Source organism: Haliotis asinina, chromosome 9 (genome assembly GCF_037392515.1).
Source record: "Haliotis asinina isolate JCU_RB_2024 chromosome 9, JCU_Hal_asi_v2, whole genome shotgun sequence".
In the NCBI taxonomy this organism is placed as follows: domain Eukaryota; kingdom Metazoa; phylum Mollusca; class Gastropoda; order Lepetellida; family Haliotidae; genus Haliotis; species Haliotis asinina.
The window spans coordinates 57,194,393-57,213,522 of record NC_090288.1 but is presented as its reverse complement, the minus strand read 5'-3'; the positions used below and the strand labels follow the sequence as shown (position 1 = coordinate 57,213,522).

Here is a 19,130-nt window from a genome sequence, read left to right as displayed (position 1 = left end):
AATCAGGCTTATCTTGTGATTTGGTTTAAATAAGCGCCTCCTTTATCCAAGCTTCTTCAAATTCTGGACACTTTTTGACATGAATATGGTTTTCTCTTTGGTTATGTTAGAAAGCCATACAGGCCTGGATCAATCTGTGGGCTGATTCTGAACAAACGACTCATATGTACTATGACCACTATAGTATAACAATACATGACGATATTCAGCTTTAAAGGACAGCAGATCATGTTGTCTAAAACTACACAAACAGTCTGTTTGCACTCTGGGGGCCAAAACTTGGGTGCAAATAATGTCCTGTTCATTTATTTTTGACTCTTGTGATCTCATTCATTTTACTCGAATTGCTGGTATCCAACAGACCCCACAATCAGTGCCAATCACTCATTATTCCAAATATACCATCACTGTACAAGTGTTTATAGTCTTGCCATGTACAAAATCTAGCCTCAGCAACTGGTATTGATCTCAAACACTGCTAGCCTGTAAATTGGTAGACAGACACATTTATTTGGACAAGAAACTAATGGCGATTTCTAAGCCATTTCACAACAAACTCTGTTCCTTATTCCCCAGCTTTGCAACCCCTTCATGACAAACATCTAAACAAACCTAGTCAGCACATTCTCCAAGTTGCAACTACCTTCTGACTATATTTTTCTGATACCCAGATTGTATCTGACTAATCAATACATGAGCTTTATTCAGAAACTTGATTACTGTTCCCTAGAGATGGGCGACAGAGTCGAAATACAGGCAAGAAAAGTCCAGTACATTAAATATATTCATGTTAAAATCTTCCATGAGAGACTACCAGACAAAAGGGTTTGATTGTTGCATTTATGCAATAAGATGAGGTTGAAAACTTGGATGCAGTACAAACAACCAATTTACATTGCACAGAAAGTACAGCTATTGATTTTATATAAACTTTTCAATGGTTGTCCCATATATGGTTGTTTAACACAAGTTGCAATGTTACACTGAATCTGATGCCGATATCAGAGTAAGAGGATTAATAGTACATGTACCTCATAACTTTCAAGGCTTCGGTAATCCTTTCAAAATGTTTTGTTGAAGAAAAGCTTTGCATTTGTAAGTGATGGTGCCAGTCACTGCACAGGATGTTCTCACCTTTTGCAAACACCTTTGTCACCCCTATCTGACGGTGATTTATTAACACATGTTCAGGATATAGTTCAAATCCTACAGTCACCTTTGCCTTCAGTAACTATGGAATGTTACTTTTTGGCTTTTGCTAAATAATGAATGAACAAAATCCAAATGATACAAGTTCTTATTTGTACGGGTACCCAATTTGACTTCAGATCACTGTTTCAAATGGAGCTTATTTTCCACCTACTGCACGCTGAAATTAGCTTGATATTTTTCTCCTGGAATGGTCCTTAAATGCCTGCATATGCCTCTATTACATCCACACCACTGACAGTATCCCTTAAAACCAGGTGGTCATGGCTAGCTAATCACTCTTAACTGAGAACAAAGTGTCTTGAAGCCAGCTCTTACATATAGAAAAACCGTCAGATTTTCAAGAAGCGCATTTGTGTTTTTATTTATACAGCCTCCAAATTTACAATAGTACTATACATAGTCTTCAGGTGTTTTGATGAATGCACAATGAGGATAACTGGATGTCAGTTTTCTTTTAACGAGTTAAGAACATTCCTGGGCTCCTCGCTGCTAGCAGTTTCACTTTAAGCAAATGAGGATTAGTTTGTGCTACGGATAATAACATATGGCAACAACACATAAAAACGATTACATGCAGCTGAACACCAGTATGTGAAGCATCACATATGTCTGAACACCAGTATGTGAAGCATCACATATGTCTGAACACCAGTATGTGAAGCATCACATATGTCTGAACACCAGTATGAAGCATCACATATGTCTGAACACCAGTATGTGAAGCATCACATATGTCTGAACACCAGTATGTGAAGCATCACATATGTCTGAACACCAGTATGTGAAGCATCACATATGTCTGAACACCAGTATGTGAAGCATCACATATGTCTGAACACAAGTATGTGAAGCATCACATGAGGCTGAACCTTGGTATGTGAAGCATCACATGTCTAAACACTGGTATGTGAAGCATCACATGTCTTAACACTGGTATGTGAAGCATCACATGTCTTAACACTGGTATGTGACTCATCACATGTAGCTGAACCTTGGTATATGAAGTATCACATATGGCTGAACACTGGTATGTGAAGTATCACATATGGCTGAATACTGGTATGTGAAGTATCACATATTGCTGAACACTGATATATGAAGATTCACATGTACCTGAACCTTGGTATAGGAAGTATCATATGTAGCTGAACCTTGGTATGTGAAGCATCACATATGGCTGAACACTGGTATGTGAAGCATCACATACGACTGAACCCTGGTATGTGAAGTATCATTCATAGCTGAACACTGGTATGTGAAGCATCACATAGAATATTGCCTGCACACAGGCGTATGTTATTAACGGCAGCTAGCTCTGAGTCCAAGAAAACCAATACTTCTTATATTCGCTTAATGATGAACACAAGGCAGAAAAACAGCAAGCCATAATGATTCATCTCCATGTTTGGGTAGGACATGACCTGGGAATGAAAAGACGACCTTCACCTCTTGAGGCAGACGCCATATCTGCTAGGCCATGGAAGCAGCCTCTGTACTAAGATTGTACGTGAAGGATTGTCATCCAGATTCATGCATTAAACCCGTGTACTCCACAACCTGAACAAACCCAGACACAGCACTCAGACACAAAGAAGCCATGAACAAGATGGCCATCTACTGATCCATGATATAGTGCTCATCCACACCGAGCAGATTTACATCAAGTATTCCTCTTTGAGCAAATCAATAACCAGATCTCAATATCACCAACAGTGATTACTAACAGATAAATTTTTCATACCACATAAATAAATCCCAATCCCTGAAGGATTTCCATTGAGTTAGTTATTAAAAAAAACCTGTAATATCTCCTGGTTATACAGCTAAGCTTCTATCACTGACTGGGGTATTATTGTGTGACAAGAAAATACTGAAATATTGATAAAAATAATTACAGCATCATTCACTTGATGTTTGATTACAGATGGCTCAAGAGAAATACAATATACATCATATTACTGGTTGTAGTTGGAAGGCTGTGCTATGCCAATTTTGAGGTGTATTCACTGACATGATTATCTTGCCTCACACATGAATGTTGTATTCCTATTCACTGAAATCCATTCAATTACATTTATATGTTCCCTACACTAATTGCCTAACTGTCTGTTGGTTTTACATGTGCAACATACCAACACCAATTTTCTATCAATAATTAATTTCTTCAAGCTGCTCTTGGAAATTAACTTTTTCCAAATAAACATATCTATTGAGAATAAATCAAAGTATGTTTCCTACCATAATCTATATTTGCAGAACTGTATTATTTTAACAATCTCAGAACAAAGTATACATGCATAATAAACCCTGCAAGATAATTCAGTGTGTTGGAGGATAAATCCATAGTCCAATGGTCCCTTAGTACTATTTACATAGAGAGAAATAAGCTGTTCCACTGAGCCCAGTAGACATGTAATGTGCATTGGCCATACATGTGGTGCTATAGCATGTTGCCTGAAGATGTCTATTGTTCTTGATCAAGTGAAGAGGTGCCCCTTCGGGAATCAAAGCTTGACCTTCTGCATGGTAGCATTCCATTATTTTCCATGAAAGAGAGATACATGGAATGTCCACTGCTACCATGTTACAAAATAAACATATTTTTTAAATTTTAAAATTTTGAAATTTACTAGCAGTAGAGTATCTGCAGTGGTAGAAGTATTTCAAATGGGCAAAACTGTCATCAGATAATGGCCTATCATGACACTGGAATTTAGGTCTATCACTGGATTGCCTTATTTGTTTCTTTCTTGCATGATAAAAATACAACTTGATGTGCAGAACAGAGCCAGGTAATCAGCAAACACTGTTTGAAGCAAACGTTGAGTTTTGATTGCTACTAGAAGAGCACGATCTGTTTACATCTTTCGACAAACCCCTGGTGCCATCTCTTCATGATCCATTCACATCATTTTGCACTAGTATTCACTCCTTTACAATGATTGGAATAAGTTTTGGCAGAAAAGTTTAATTATTCTCAAGTCATTATTCACAACCATCATCTCCTGACATTACTGTGCCTTTTCCACAAAATTCTCAGTTGAAACAAAACGAATGTGACTTCTTTTACAATCTTACTACCATAGTTTAAAAAAACACAATTTGTTTCTGTATAAGAATCTAATCATACCAAAGTAATGCCTAATAATACGTTCCTTGTTTGTTGTTCAATGACGCACTTCCATGGAAACATTTTTAATACTGTTACCTTCAAGTACCAATGGGTAAAGCACACCTGTCTGAGGTGATTGGGGTGAAACTGGGATTTGAATCAAAAGACAGCAGCACATAGACATGAGTAGGAACAGAGCTACGTTGAGATTTTCAAAGTGCCTTCAACAACTGTGCAGAGTTTTTACTGTATCTATCACAGACAGTCTAAGTAAACTTAGTCTCAGTGTTATTCGCTACATTCCACCACTGAGTCTAACAAACCCTAGAAGGTTGTGTCAGGTAACCTTTGATGTCCGTCCAATCATACGTTGCTCTGTTGACATGATTACCATTAGCTAATATTTCTGCAAGATGACATCCTTAAATATTACCAAAAACACAATTTTCTGTGACTGTTTACTCACCGCTGTAATGGTTGTAATGTGCACTGTGTGCATCACCCGGAAGGGAACATATGCAAAATAGCATTCGGAATCGTTCGGGTGCAAACCTTTTTGACATAAAAAGTTCAAAAGGTATGTGCACTTGTCCACTTTCGCGCTTTGGTATTCTGTGTTCTGAATGGTCAATCTCAAAGGTTATCTAGACTTAATAGTGGACCGTAACGAAAAGTACTGAGGCTAAGTTTAAATACTCACAGAAAATACAAGGATGATTGCGCAATGTCAACAAGTCATACAAATGAAACAAGCACACAGTTGACAATAACAGCAGTGCTGCAGCCAGGATTTTCTTGGAAGGCCCCAATATTTAGAAAATGTGGGCCAGTAACTAAAAGAGGATCTGTAATCCTTTGCTTTGACATTCTAACAGCCTAAATGATTTCTGTATGTCAAGTCAAGCTTTGACAACAAAAACAAGCTCATTCTTATTACATCATATCACTTAGGAAGATTTGCTTTGAATTCCGGAAGCTTTGATATTTATATTATAATTTCCGATCGCTTTCAATGAAAAGTGTCGCATTTTGAAATAGATTACATGCCTGATATATAAAAAAAACATGTTATGATTTACAAAGTTGAGCCATAGTTGGCACATCCACTTATACATAAAGCGATAAGGTAAGTATGACTAGAAGGAATCCTGCTATTACGAAGCCTAGCTAAAGCACTGTAAATATGACCAATAAAGGAATATGGACTTATTTTCCTTCAAACATTACAAGGAATTTTTACCTATTTGTAAATGTTAGTTAAACCTAAGTCATTTGGTCTCATTCATTGTCACTGACACTTATAGTACGTTAATTTCTAAATCCCCAGTTTCCTGTTGTGTTGTGTCCATTAAAGGTCACATGCAACTAAAAAATCAAATATAAAAAAAACACAATTATCTTTTATTCATGACATGTAATATACATTGCTGCTTATAAAAAAACAAATAAACAAAATTATACATGTACAATCACGATTCAAAAGTGCAATATTTTGTACTTGGTCTTACTTCCCTCGAAACGAAGCCTGAGGGAGACCGAACCCAGTCACAGCGGGTAGGTGTGCACTGAATTGTAATGACAGCTTCTGGCTGGCTGGTTCATTTGCTGATACGCTGAGGGCTCATAGTACATACAGAAAGATGATCCATTTGATGGGCATTTTAGAAGTATGGCATGTCACAAGAAAGGAAGATTCTTTATGGATCTTCTTTCATTGTACATGATGAGTCGCTTCAGTGTGGATTCATATACCGTTGTCAAACAAAATCATATACTAGAAGTTGTTATCCATAAAGAATGTATATAGAGACGTTGGGTTTTGTAAATATATGTTCTCTGATTTTGCGTTCGATCAAAAATCAACTCAGTAGAGATGGTGAACTACCAAGTGGCCGGAAACTGTCATTCATCCAAGTACAAAGCAGGACAAGAGTTTACACCAGATCCACTCATCAGAAACAAATGGATGTAGTTTGCTGGCAACCCATAGACATAAAAACATGTCAAGTGTACAAGTATCACACCTGCCTAATTACATAAAGTGGCAGAGACAGGACTCGGGTGCACGGGTCATAAATCAATTTATCTTGTTTATGGCATATAGTCTGATAGGTGTTAAATTCAAATTGCATGTGGTCAATGATTGAAGCTGTGTATTGCATATTGTTTTTAGCAGACAGGCAGGCAGACATATAGGTATACAATAAACCAGACATTGACTTTTCTCTGTGACAGAGGCTGCTCACCACAATCAAGAAGTTTTTTTATGTAACGAGTAGATTATTAACTTGTTTGTGTACACAACCAAAATGAGACTGCTCACGACCTCATACTCCGGGCATGCATAGTGTTTCAAGCCCTGCGAACATATTCACTGCGCATGCATGATGCGCACAGTGCAGGACAGCTGTTGACACCACTTTTTCCCCTTGTGCAGGGGGAAAGTTAGTGGATCATTTGAACTCCAATTTCACAGGCTTTTTTTTCATTACGTTTTTTACAACTTTATAGGTTGAAATGGCATTTTTGACAATCTGTTTCTAGTTACATCTAGTGGAAGTTCATTCACTACTGTATCTAAAATGGTAAATTATGCCCTTTGGTTGCTGGGGATTTACTTTAATAATACCTTTTAGATTTAACCATAACTTACACAATACAATACAAGGAATCTCAAACCATGGTCACTGAAAACCCACTTTGAATGTATCAGTTGTTAATTATCACTATCAATCTATCAGCTACCATGACAACACATGACCATGACCATCAACACAAGTATTTCTTCAGATATGTGGTACCTGTGGGAGAGCGTAAAAAAACTGCATAAGCCTAAACTCTGGGAAACGACCAAAAGTATTTGATTTGCCTTTCCATTTGTTTGTGACCAGGTCAAAAGGTGGCAGGATAACTTACACAAATACCTGATAGCATCACAGTCTGATAGTGGTTTACAAACACATTCTCATGATATAGTAAATCATGGCCTTGTTTATATATGCATTATTATGTACTCAATTTTTGCCACAAACAATGAGTACAAGAACAAGTGAGTGAGTAAGTATGGTTTTAAGCTGCGTTCAGCAATATCCAGCGACATCACCAGGGGACACCAGAAATGGGCTTCAAAACATTGTACCCATGAGGGGAATCAAACCAAGGTCTTCAGCATGACATGTGAACCACTTATCTACCATACCATCCCCAATACACCGGCGAACCAGGGCTAGACTCAGCACCCTAAATTAAGGTCAACCGTTTACAATTACGTGTTCAACCATGTCAATTGTTTTTAGCAGCATGAGCCTTCTGTTATAAAATAATACGAAGAAAAGAAATACCCTCTGATTGTTTTCATGAAGTTAACCTCACATAATATTTGTCTGCCTATAGCTATTTTGACCTAGCGATCAGCATTGCTACAAAACCACTTTGAAGGGAGAAGACACACCAGGTCAGTATGGAATGAATGAATTCCCTAATGATCAATCTGTACAGTTCTAAATATAGCCACAGTGCCATAATGATGTTATTAACTGGCTGTTTCAGTACAAATGGATTAAGTATGGCATTATGCTGCACAGATTAGCTCCTTCCTATTGATTGCACCTGGGAACATTGCTGCAGTGAAATACTTCCCACCTGGTGGTGATAATCTCCACTCCAAACAGTCAATACAGGAATGGCTTGTGGATATTCTGAAGTAATGAGAGTCTAGAATAGCAAAACAGCAGGTTAGGTGAGGTCCAAATGTTCAGACGACATTTCCAACCATGAGCAAGGTAATGTCCAATGCAGTTCGGCACTGTTGGACAAATGTGTGAAAACCAGGGTTAGAATTGGTCTTCTGCAAGTCATGCTTGTCGTAAGAAGTGACGAACAGAATCAGGTGGTCAGGTTTGCTGATTTCGTAAATATATGTCATTGTATGCCAACTGTGATTGATTCTCATACTACTGATCACCAGATTGTCAGTCTAGACTGGACTATTTACAGACTGCTACCATAGAGCTGGAGTATTGGAGTATTGGAGTGTGGCATTAAACAACTAACAAACATAGTTGGATTAAAGGCATGTCTTTGCAATAGGGGCCACTAGAGCAGCAGGACATGCTCTCCTTTATCACAAACACCTTGCATCATTCCTATTTGATTCTGATATATACTGGACAAAAATAGTTAGGGATATTTGATAATTTTGAATGACATGCTGATAAAATATCAGACATAAAACTACAAATATCCCTAACTTATTTTGTCCAGTATAAAAGCACATGCTTATGATACAGTCTGTACCAAACAATATCCTGTAGTAGAGATATCTTTTGTCTGATAATGGAAATAATCTTTTGTTTTCAAATATCCCTAACTTATTTTGTCCAGTATATAAGCACATGCTTATGATACAGTCTGTACCAAACAATATCCTGTAGTAGAGATATCTTTTGTCTGATAATGGAAATAATCTTTCTTTTTTCAATTTCAATGACATATAAAATCGGACTACTTGCCAAAAGTGACTATGTTTCAGTTCTAATAACAGCACCTTTCACAAATGCAACAATTTCAATGTTATCTATACATATCATTTCCTGTACAACATTACCCCACAGCTATTGGCTATCAGATGGTTTTAGTGGATGTTTTCTGCACCTGGAAGTGTATGTTAACACGCCATATTTGGGGTTACACAATCTAACCTCCTCAGACACCATGTCTTTCGAAGAAATTGTAACTTGGATCTATATTTATGTTTAAAATAACGAGCAAAAAGAATGCTGCCAAGTCAAAATCACTGATATTATAAAACGACAAACCAACACTGTGAAAAAGGAAAATGATTTTAATGATGGGCAAACCAGCTATTAAAATGCACTTTAAATTTCCTTTTTCGCATGGTGGTTTGTTGTTTCGTAATATCAGTGATTTCGACTTGGTACCATTTCTTGGTCAGTCAGTCTATAACAACCGGCACCAGACACAGATCTATAATATCTACATTGATATCATCATTTACAGTGTCCCCAACAACATAATATTACTAACAGTGGCATAAAACTAAACTCATTCACCCATTTATATCTGGTCTAGTGTTCTTGTGGTTTGTTATAGTTCAGTCTACTGGACATGTTATACCAAAGGTGTTGAAAGATACTTATTGAAACGCTAGCAGAACTATAGAGGCAGAAACAAAAATATTGGCTGCTGGGAGTTAAGTCTTGTGTGTCTCACTGGGGTATCCACTGGGGTGAAAATTCTAATATTCAGCAATGTTCAAATGATATCATTCACACTGAAAATCAGTAGTTTCTCTGTTTTAAAATTTTAAACAAATCCAATTTGATTTTTGCAATGCTTACCATCTGTGTTTCATGAGATTCGTTTACGTAAAAATACAGCGACAAGTCTGTTTTTTTTCTGTCTGCTGGGAAGCAATTAACATTTAAGATAATGTTTTGTTTGTTATCAAACGATATAGTTCAAGGAAAGAGATGAATAGGTGGTTTTTTTGTTGGAATTGCTTTAACATTTCTGTTTAGTTAAACCTTCAGTGCTCTTAAACCACTGCCATATACGCTGACAATGGGTGTGTACTGGAGACTGAAAGTGTATCACAATATACTGTACACACAAAGGCATACTCCTACATTCATATTGATACACTGTATCAGTCTCCGTTTTGAATTCAGAGGCAATCAGAGGCATCACTGCATAAAGTGAGGTTCATAAATATATAACTGGGCAAATGTTAAACAGCATCCACTGGATTTTAGTATACTGAAATTCAACTATCGGCTTCATTGATTAACAAAATGTGAACTGAAAGATGTCAAGATAAGGGTGTTGTAGTGTCATCACAAATGACACCTTGAGACCATAGATCAGTATTTTCTTGAGCGAAATACAACTTTTGCATACACAGTAAGGGGCCATAACTATGGGCACAGAAATCTTGAGTTCATTTTGTCATTTCAGAATGACAATGCTACATGATGATACAAAAAAGTTATCAACATCAATTGTCTATAGTCATTGTATTAACAACTCTCTGATGTTTCCAACTCTCTTGCTCATGGAAATCATGTCTTGTGGGATGTTGATCCCCTCTACATGAAGCCACTTGCCCAATTCCTGAATGGTTTCAACAGGAGTGTTCATGGCTCTCACACTTCATAAGTCTGGTTTCAACAGGAGTGTTCATGGCTCTTACACTTCATAAGTCTGGTTTCAACAGGAGTGTTCATGGCTCTCACACTTCATAAGCATGGTTTCAACAGGAGTTTTCATGGCTCTTACACTTCATAAGTCTGGTTTCAACAGGAGTGTTCATGGCTCTTACACTTCATAAGTCTGGTTTCAACAGGAGTGTTCATGACTCTCACACTTCGTAAGTCTGGTTTCAACAGGACTGTTCATGGCTCTCACACGTCATAAGCGTGGTTTCAACAGGAGTGTTCATGGCTCTCACACTTCGTAAGTCTGGTTTCAACAGGACTGTTCATGGCTCTCACACTTTGTGTGTCTGGTTTCAACAGGAGTGTTCATGGCTCTCACACTTCGTAAGTTTGGTTTCAACAGGACTGTTCATGGCTCTCACACTTCATAAGCGTGGTTTCAACAGGAGTGTTCATGGCTCTCACACTTCATAAGCATGGTTTCAACAGGAGTGTTCATGGCTCTCACACTTCGTAAGTCTGGTTTCAACAGGAGTGTTCATGGCTCTCACACTTCCTAAGTCTGGTTTCAACAGGACTGTTCATGGCTCTCACACTTCGTAAGTCTGGTTTCAACAGGACTGTTCATCATGAAGTGCCTGGCCCAGTTCCTGAAAGGTTTGGACAGGATTGTTCCTGGTTCTCACGATTCATGAAGTGCCTGGCCCAGTTCCTGAATGGTTTGAACAAGATTATTCCTGGTTTTCTCTCATTGTCCAAACTGCACCCTCAGGTGCTTGATTTCGATTGAGGACACGACTGCTAGTCAGCCAGTTCAAACTGCTGATGACATTTCAGCATAGATGGTCAACTACAGCTGGACTTCTGTGTGGGCTAGCAGTGTTATCGATAAAGATCGGATCAGGATGTAGTTACTGGCTGTCAAAATTGGCAATTACTGATGCATCAAGTATGTCAAATACCTCTCCCAATTCAGATTACCTCTGTTAAAGGTCCAAACCCTTGACAAAATCAGCGCCAAATGCTTTAGGGGATAAATGTTCGGTTCATCATATGCTGTATTGCAATATCTGAACCGTCTGTCACATGCATGAGGTACTGATTTTTGTTTGAGCAATGGATTGTCCTCCATGACTGCAAGTTCCAGGTCTGCCTTGCTCTACACTACATTGAACACTTTTGGCAATGTCCAGGTACCAATTGTATACATCTGATAGTCAACATCCTTGAATCCAGCAGCCCTTCAGGATTGGCTGATGATAAATTCTTGTCCAATGGCATGAGTCATACACTGGTATATACATACCTATGATTTGCCACTTCATATTAACAGACAAGTGGTACAAGTCCTGGCAGTGTACATCATTCAATGTTATAAGCCTGGCACTGAATTTTGAAAATGCATTGTGTCACTCTCTCAGACATTGACTACAGTTGTGAATGCATTACCTGCTTCAACTTTCCCAGTTTATAGGTGCCTGTTGTTAACTTTCTCATACAATTCATTTATTTCAGTTGTTTGGTGCATAACCTTTGTCCTGATGCATAGAACAACACAAGATAGTGGGTATAATGACAGACAATATTAGCTTCTCTGAGACAGGGATGTTGTTGATGAAATGTAGGAAGGGCCATGCACATATGGGATGTTGCTTATTATCTTTGCGGACTTGTGTCTAAGAATTACAGAAACATATCAAAGGTGTTTGGAAGGTGTTTAACATTAAACACTTGCTAAAAATCACTCTTTGAAATGACCCAGCATGTCAAGCTTTCAAAGACAATTTCATGATACGTATCATACAAAGATAATACCTTATCCTTTGAGTGAGTGAGTGAGTGAGTGAGAGAGTGAGTAATTAGATATGGAACTCAACTCCTTCCTCATATCATATATCCTCTGTAGTATTAAATTTTATTATATGGTCAGCAGCTGTAAATGCAAGAGTGTTTAAAATCAGTGTATGAAACTAACTCCTAAAACAGACAGGAAGCTGATAACTGAAAAGTGTTGCTGGCACTGTAAACATGTATCCAGCCTTCTACAAGAAACTGGAAACTGAGGTAAGGTGTTAAAATACTGTTATCAAAGAATTCCTCACAGTGAGGTAAACTTAAACATATGCAACAACAAAGTTTACAAAGCATAACTTGGTGGTCCCTGTTGATTCATTCAGTGTCACTGTTATCTGAATGAGACAAACAGGCAAAGTCAGAATGATCAGTATCTGTCATGTTCTTCATGCAATGAGCACAGGGGATTTGTAACTCTCCTTGTGAAAACTAAATTGCGCAACAGTAAATTTAACCAAAACGACTTGGTCACTGAAATCATTCTTTTAAGCAGCATCATGTTTAGTGTTAGATAAAAGGATAGACTGATCTGGGGAAGTTGATTGATCATGAACTATACTTACAGACATCATCTAGCTACCACAACTGTAAACTCTTTTCAAAATATCACCCGTAGTCAGTGACATTGTAGAATATATACCCATGGAAAATGGATTGGCCCACAGGGCCAGCTATGAAATATAGTTGTAAGCTAGTAAGCAACGGGCCGCCAGGCAGATGCTATTTCATACACTGTTAAGATGCCTGAATACAGACATTGTATAGATGATAATTTATAGATTCCATTACAATACAAACTTTACAGAAACTATGGCATCTGCAGTCAAGAGTTACTACATACTACAAACTCACATCATTAACCTTTATAAGTAAAGGTTGTCATCAACACGTCTTTTTCTAAAACTCCTGTACCTCTGATAGTCTGGCTACATCCATCCAATGCAAGTGAGGCTAGTTTGTCAACTTGTACAGTGTTCCCAGAAATTATTGAGAAAATCTTTGTTTTTTTCTAATGATGCTAAGATTGGAAAAAGGGCTTTCACTATGCACTAAGCATACTAAATAAGGGAGACAACTCTTGAAGGCTTAGAAGGTAGCTCAGTACGTCAAGAGTTATCTCCCTTGTCTGAGCAGACGGCTTCCTGTGTTGACATGGCAGAATTTACAGCAAGAGAGAAAAGAAAGCTCATTCTAGATGATTTTGAAAGGGGTGAGGCTGATGCTAAAGTGTTAGCTTGTAGACATGGTATTCCTCTGTCTACAGTATACAGAACTTTGAAGAATATTCAAACAGGAACCGGGGTAGAGCACAAAGCAGGGGCAGGTCGGCCTAGGAAATTCAGTGTTGTGGATCGCCCAAGACTTGGGCAGATTGTGAGTAGGGGCAAATTGAAAAGTGTTGAGAACATCAGAAATGAAATGATTAGCAGAGGAAGTCCTAAGGTATGCAATGAAACAGTTAGGCAGGAATTACAGAGACTTACTTGGGTGAAAAAACGTGGAATTCCCTCGCCGTTGATGAAAGATGCACAAAAGGAAAAACGTTTAAACTGGTGTCGGGCTCATGAAAATCAAGATTAGGATAATGTTTTCTTTTCGGATGAAAGTTCTGTTTGGCTTTTCCCTAATTGTGTGAAAATTTGGACCAAAGATACTGTCAAACCTATCTACCAGTGACCAAAACATAGCCCGAAGTTTCACATGTGGGGTGGCATATCGGCTCGCGGAGTGACGCCATTGTGTGTTTTCACGGGAAACTTGACAAAAGAAAGATACGTTGACATTCTAAATGGTCACCTTCTTCCGACAGCACAAACATTGTATGAAGATGATTGGATTTTCCAGCATGATAATGACCCAAAACACACTGCGCGCTACACAAAACAGTGGTTGTCGGGCGAAAATGTTCAAGTTTTAGACTGGCCCAGTTACAGCCCAGACCTAAACCCAATTGAGAATGTGTGGGGAGTCATGAAGGACAGAATAAACCAAAAGGGACTGAGAAATATTGAAGATATGAAGGCCGAGGTGGTCCAATATTGGGATACCCTGTCACACGATTACCTACAAACTTTGATGGGTAGTGTGCCTAGGAGTATTCAGGCATGCATTGCTGAGCGAGGAGGTCTAACAAAGTACTAAAACAAGACTGAGACTGTAAAAGGATGATGTTTTAACATGTTTATGTAAGTAAAACGCCAGAAGTTAATAAACGTAATGAGTTACATGACGCAACATGATTCTCAATAATTTCTGGGAATACTATATTTTATCTACTACCCTACACTTTCTCCCAACATTTATTGTATGTCAACACTAACAACAAGGTCTTTCAGCATGATATGGCTCGTAATGGTCCATGTTGGAATTTATCCTCAGTAACACACGTTTGTCATAAGAGGCAACTAAAGGGATCGGCTGGTTAGACTTGCTGACTTGGTTGACTCTGTCATTGTATCCAAATTGCATAGATTGATGCTCAAGCTGTTGATCACTTGATTTTCTGGTTCAGACTTGATTATTTACTGACTGTTGCCACACTGCTGTAAAATTGTGGTGTGCAGTATAAAACTAAACTCATTTCATGATGGTCTCTGGAAAACAATATCATGCAACTGCCAGGTAGTGGGGAAGCTGAATGGTTAAGGAACATTGATAAAAGCAGCACAAAACATTACTCACTTACTGTGATGCAACTGCATCAAAGTTATATATCCTGAGGGTGATAGATATGTCTTTATGCCCCTCTTAGGGTTCCTGACAATGATTAATGCAATGTCTTCCAGGGAATACCCACAGAGACTTACCCACGCGCTGCAGGTTCCCACAGGCTTATTTCACAAGAATCAAAGGTCCTATAGCTGCCGTGCCATCCCAACAGCCCACATCTGCATATGCATGTTGTTTACATCTGGGTCTCTCACTCAGGACCAAATACAGACGTTCAACAATGGCAAAATCTCCTGTGTGCCGAATGCTTGTAATTAGTGTTCCATACTGATGATACTGTGTTCAAAAAATGGTGAATATACCCTTTCCCACCAGTGCTAGACATGTTTCTCTTAAAGTTTTCTTACTATAGACATTTCAGTCTTTTTGAAACAGATATTTTTGAAAATTACACTATTTCTATACTGAAATTAACACTTTGAAGTTTCAGCTCAGTCAATATGGCCATCAAACTATGGCTACATTGAATTTAACACTTTGAGGTTTCAGCTCAGTCAATATGGCCATCAAACTATGGCTACATTGAATTTAACACTTTGAGGTTCAGTTCAGTCAGTATGGCCACCAAACTATGGCAAAATTGAATTTAACACTTTGAGGTTTCAGCTCAGTCAATATGGCCATCAAACTATTCTTATATTGATTTAACTACCTTGAAGATCCAGCTGTGTGAGCTGGGTAGCTGTGCGCATAAGGCTTGGCATGATTAATCATGACAGATACTTTCATAATTTGATCACCTATTGTCCATAATCACAAGTGGATGAAATGGTTCCTCCAAGTAAGAGAGACCTTTTTTCTTCTTTAATGCCATGTCATGTTTTCAGAATATGCTGTCTTGTGCAAGTTTAGTTGGTCTTACACTTCACATGCAGTTAGCCCAATGTTTGCTTTAGCTGTCACATGGTTTGGGTTTTGTTTGTGTGTACTCAGCAGTGTTCAAATTACATGGCCATGGTCTACAAATAATCCAGTCTGGGCCTGACAATCCAGTGATTGATATCATGAGCATCACTTGAAGCAAGTTGGGTATGATGCATCAAACAAGTCAGCATCACTTGAAGCAAGTTGGGTACAATGCATCAAACAAGTCAGCAAGCCTGGCCATCACTTCTTATTACAAGCATGGGTTGCTGAAGATCAATTCTAACCTGGATCTTCACAAGTGTGTTGTGATAGGTGAGAATAGCACTGATTCAGATTATTTATCTTATTGTTACTATTCATTACTGTCATTGTTATTGTATGTCCATGGAGGGAAGCCATGGTTATAACTGGGTCAAGGGGGACAATGTACAGTGCAACAGGTACAAACCTAAGAATCACCTATGTCAATATGGTCAACCTTACAACTATAACTAGACCAGACTCATCACCTAGAAATCACAGTGAAATATTTAGAGAATCAGATGACACAGTACTGGAATGTCAGTTGTGGACATTTTATATGCTTGTTGTTTCTCAACATCATGGGTTTTCATTCAAGAAAATATTTGAGTTCTGGGTGACTTTTCTTTCAGTAATTTCCAGATGATGATGGAAAAAAGGTTCAAATCAAGCACTAAATGTTCTTTCAACATTTATCTTTAACAACTGCCAAAAGATTGTTTGTAACATGTAACACAGAGAATTCTACCATGACTTCAGTAAAAAATTCTGTTGTGATTGGTTAATCAAAGTCATTCAGAGGTATATAATCATGTTATATACCTCTAACTTTTCATCACAGTATGTATTGTTTATAAATCTTAATAATGCTGTTATTCTGTGTTGGAAAATCAGTGGTATGTAACAAAATTATAATAGTTCTAAACTTTTTATCTAAAACCTCACACTAATTGAGCATGTTTAGTTTATGCCACTTTTAGTGATATTCTAGTAATATCATGGCAGGGGGGGGGGCACCAGAAGTGAGCTTCACACATTGCACCTATATGGGGAAACAAACCTGGATCGTCGGTTCAACGAACAAATGCTCTAACCATTAGGGTACCCAACCACCCTACAGCATTGTATGACCTTTCAGATCTCATGACAAGAACCACTATTTGAGGTTCTGACACCACAGTATTTGCCACTGGAGGTTTGTTCTGATTCAAAGTAATATATGATAACATGTTACCAAGGTATGTTATATCTTATAACAGATTCGATCTCATGGTGTGTAACATTGTAAAATGGTTCTCATCTTCTGGTGTATAATAGTTCTCATCTCATGGTGTATAATATTGTATAATGGTTCTCATCTCATGGTGTATAATGGTTCTCATCTCATGGTGTATAATATTGTGAATGGTTCTCATCTCATGATGTATAATATTGTATAATGGTTCTCATCTCATGGTGCATAATGGTTCTCATCTCATGGTGTATAATATTGTATGATAGTTCTCATCTCATGGTGTTTAATATTGTAAGATGGTTCCAATCTCATGGTGCATAATGGTTCTCGTCCCAGGGTGTATAATGGTTCTCATCTCATGGTGTATATTGTGAAATGGTTCTCATCTCATAGTGTATAATGGTTCTCATCTCATGGTGTACAATATTGTAAAATTGTTCTCATCTCATGGTATACAACATTTGGAATTGGGTCTGATCAGGTACACATCTGCTAATAATGCTCAGATCTATGTATAACATTCTGACCTAATGAGGTATAACCTTACTTTGCCCTATCCTGGCACATAATGGGGTGGCCAACCACGTGTGAGTAACCCGTAGAGTAACAACAGATCCAAACGTACTGAGTCCAGAATTAGTGTGAATAGGCTATCCCAACAGATAAGACACTTTCATCAGCTAACTGACAGGCATCCAAATGACCTAACAGGTTATCCTCTGGAATCTAGTGGTTATTGATCTTGATGGAGGTGAAAGTAAGCAGGATTGCTCAAAACTGAGGGAATGTCAGTGGTTGAGGATACCGGACCATGGCAGGAATTCACCAGTGCAGTCCCCAATCAATAACTTATCTGTTGCTATGGTGACCAGTTCCCCCTCTCGTACCCTTAAAATTCAATACAACCCCAAGCCGATTGATGAAAACGGTCTGGGAAAGCGTTCCACATATTGCGCCGCTGAGAACGTTTGAGTCTTCCTGGGCGCTGACGACACTCCTGTCGGGCAAGTTGCACGAGGGGCACTACATAACGCTGTAGACTGCCGACGGAAAATACGGGATATCCCTCCGCTTGGAGGTCATTTTCATAATAATCCTTTACAAAATAAGAACAACAGCTGGAGGGACTGTCCTTCATAGTCTTTCTATCAAGATACTTGGGAAATTTAAGCGAAACACGTCGTTTGGTGAGTGAAACGTTAGGAAAATGGAAGCTTACCTCAGATCGGTCCGATCCCCCGATGACAGCTGCCTTGGCAGAGCTCAAACGATAGGGATTGATTTTTCCTGACGCAAGCTTCTCTCAGATCCAGCCCTGTCTTGGATTGGAGCCTTCTCCCTGCCCATTGCCCATGCAGAAATGTTGCCATCCATGGACAGATCCATTGTCACCAGGGGGGTGGCAGATCGATTCCGAAACAATTAGACCAAAGCCTTTCGTAGATCAAGATCGTTGTTGCATGCAACTGCGTTAGGGATATAGAATGGAGAATTGCCGTCGACGGTGTTGTAGAAAGGTCTGTCATTGGGGAATATGCGAAGTAAAGCGTCCGTTTGAACATTATGTGCTTGTTCGGTGTTTCCATTAGTATCTAGCGCCGTCGACGAACCCAGTGATCGCATTAATAGATTCCTGTTCGTAGATGCCTGCTTTTAAAAACTCATCCTAAGAGACGAGTGTGTGGCTGCACACATTGGCGTACCATCAGGTGTTAGAAATCGACATGCTGAAACATTCATGTTTGGTTACATTCGTTCAAAATGTTTTATCCCAAAAAGGATTCATAAAGTAATTTGAATTTGAACTTAGGGGAAACGCAAAAGATATATTTCAATAAAAAAAGCTCAAACAAATATTCAGTTTCTGGTCATGGTCACATCAGTGACAAATGGGATCTCACCAAACGTTACACACTAGCTCCAT

At 38.5% G+C, this 19,130-nt stretch overlaps 1 protein-coding gene across 4 annotated transcripts in view; it reads right to left on the bottom strand.

Annotated features, from left to right (window-relative positions):
- Positions 1-18,477, bottom strand: part of LOC137296197 (synapsin-like) — a 119,413-nt gene extending 100,936 nt beyond the window's left edge. For all 4 annotated transcript variants that reach the window (XM_067827928.1, XM_067827927.1, XM_067827931.1 and 1 more), the window contains exon 1: positions 18,426-18,477. The gene's annotated coding sequence lies outside the window, so the exon portion shown is untranslated. The remainder of the gene's footprint in view (positions 1-18,425) is intronic.
- Positions 18,478-19,130: the final 653 nt, after the last annotated feature.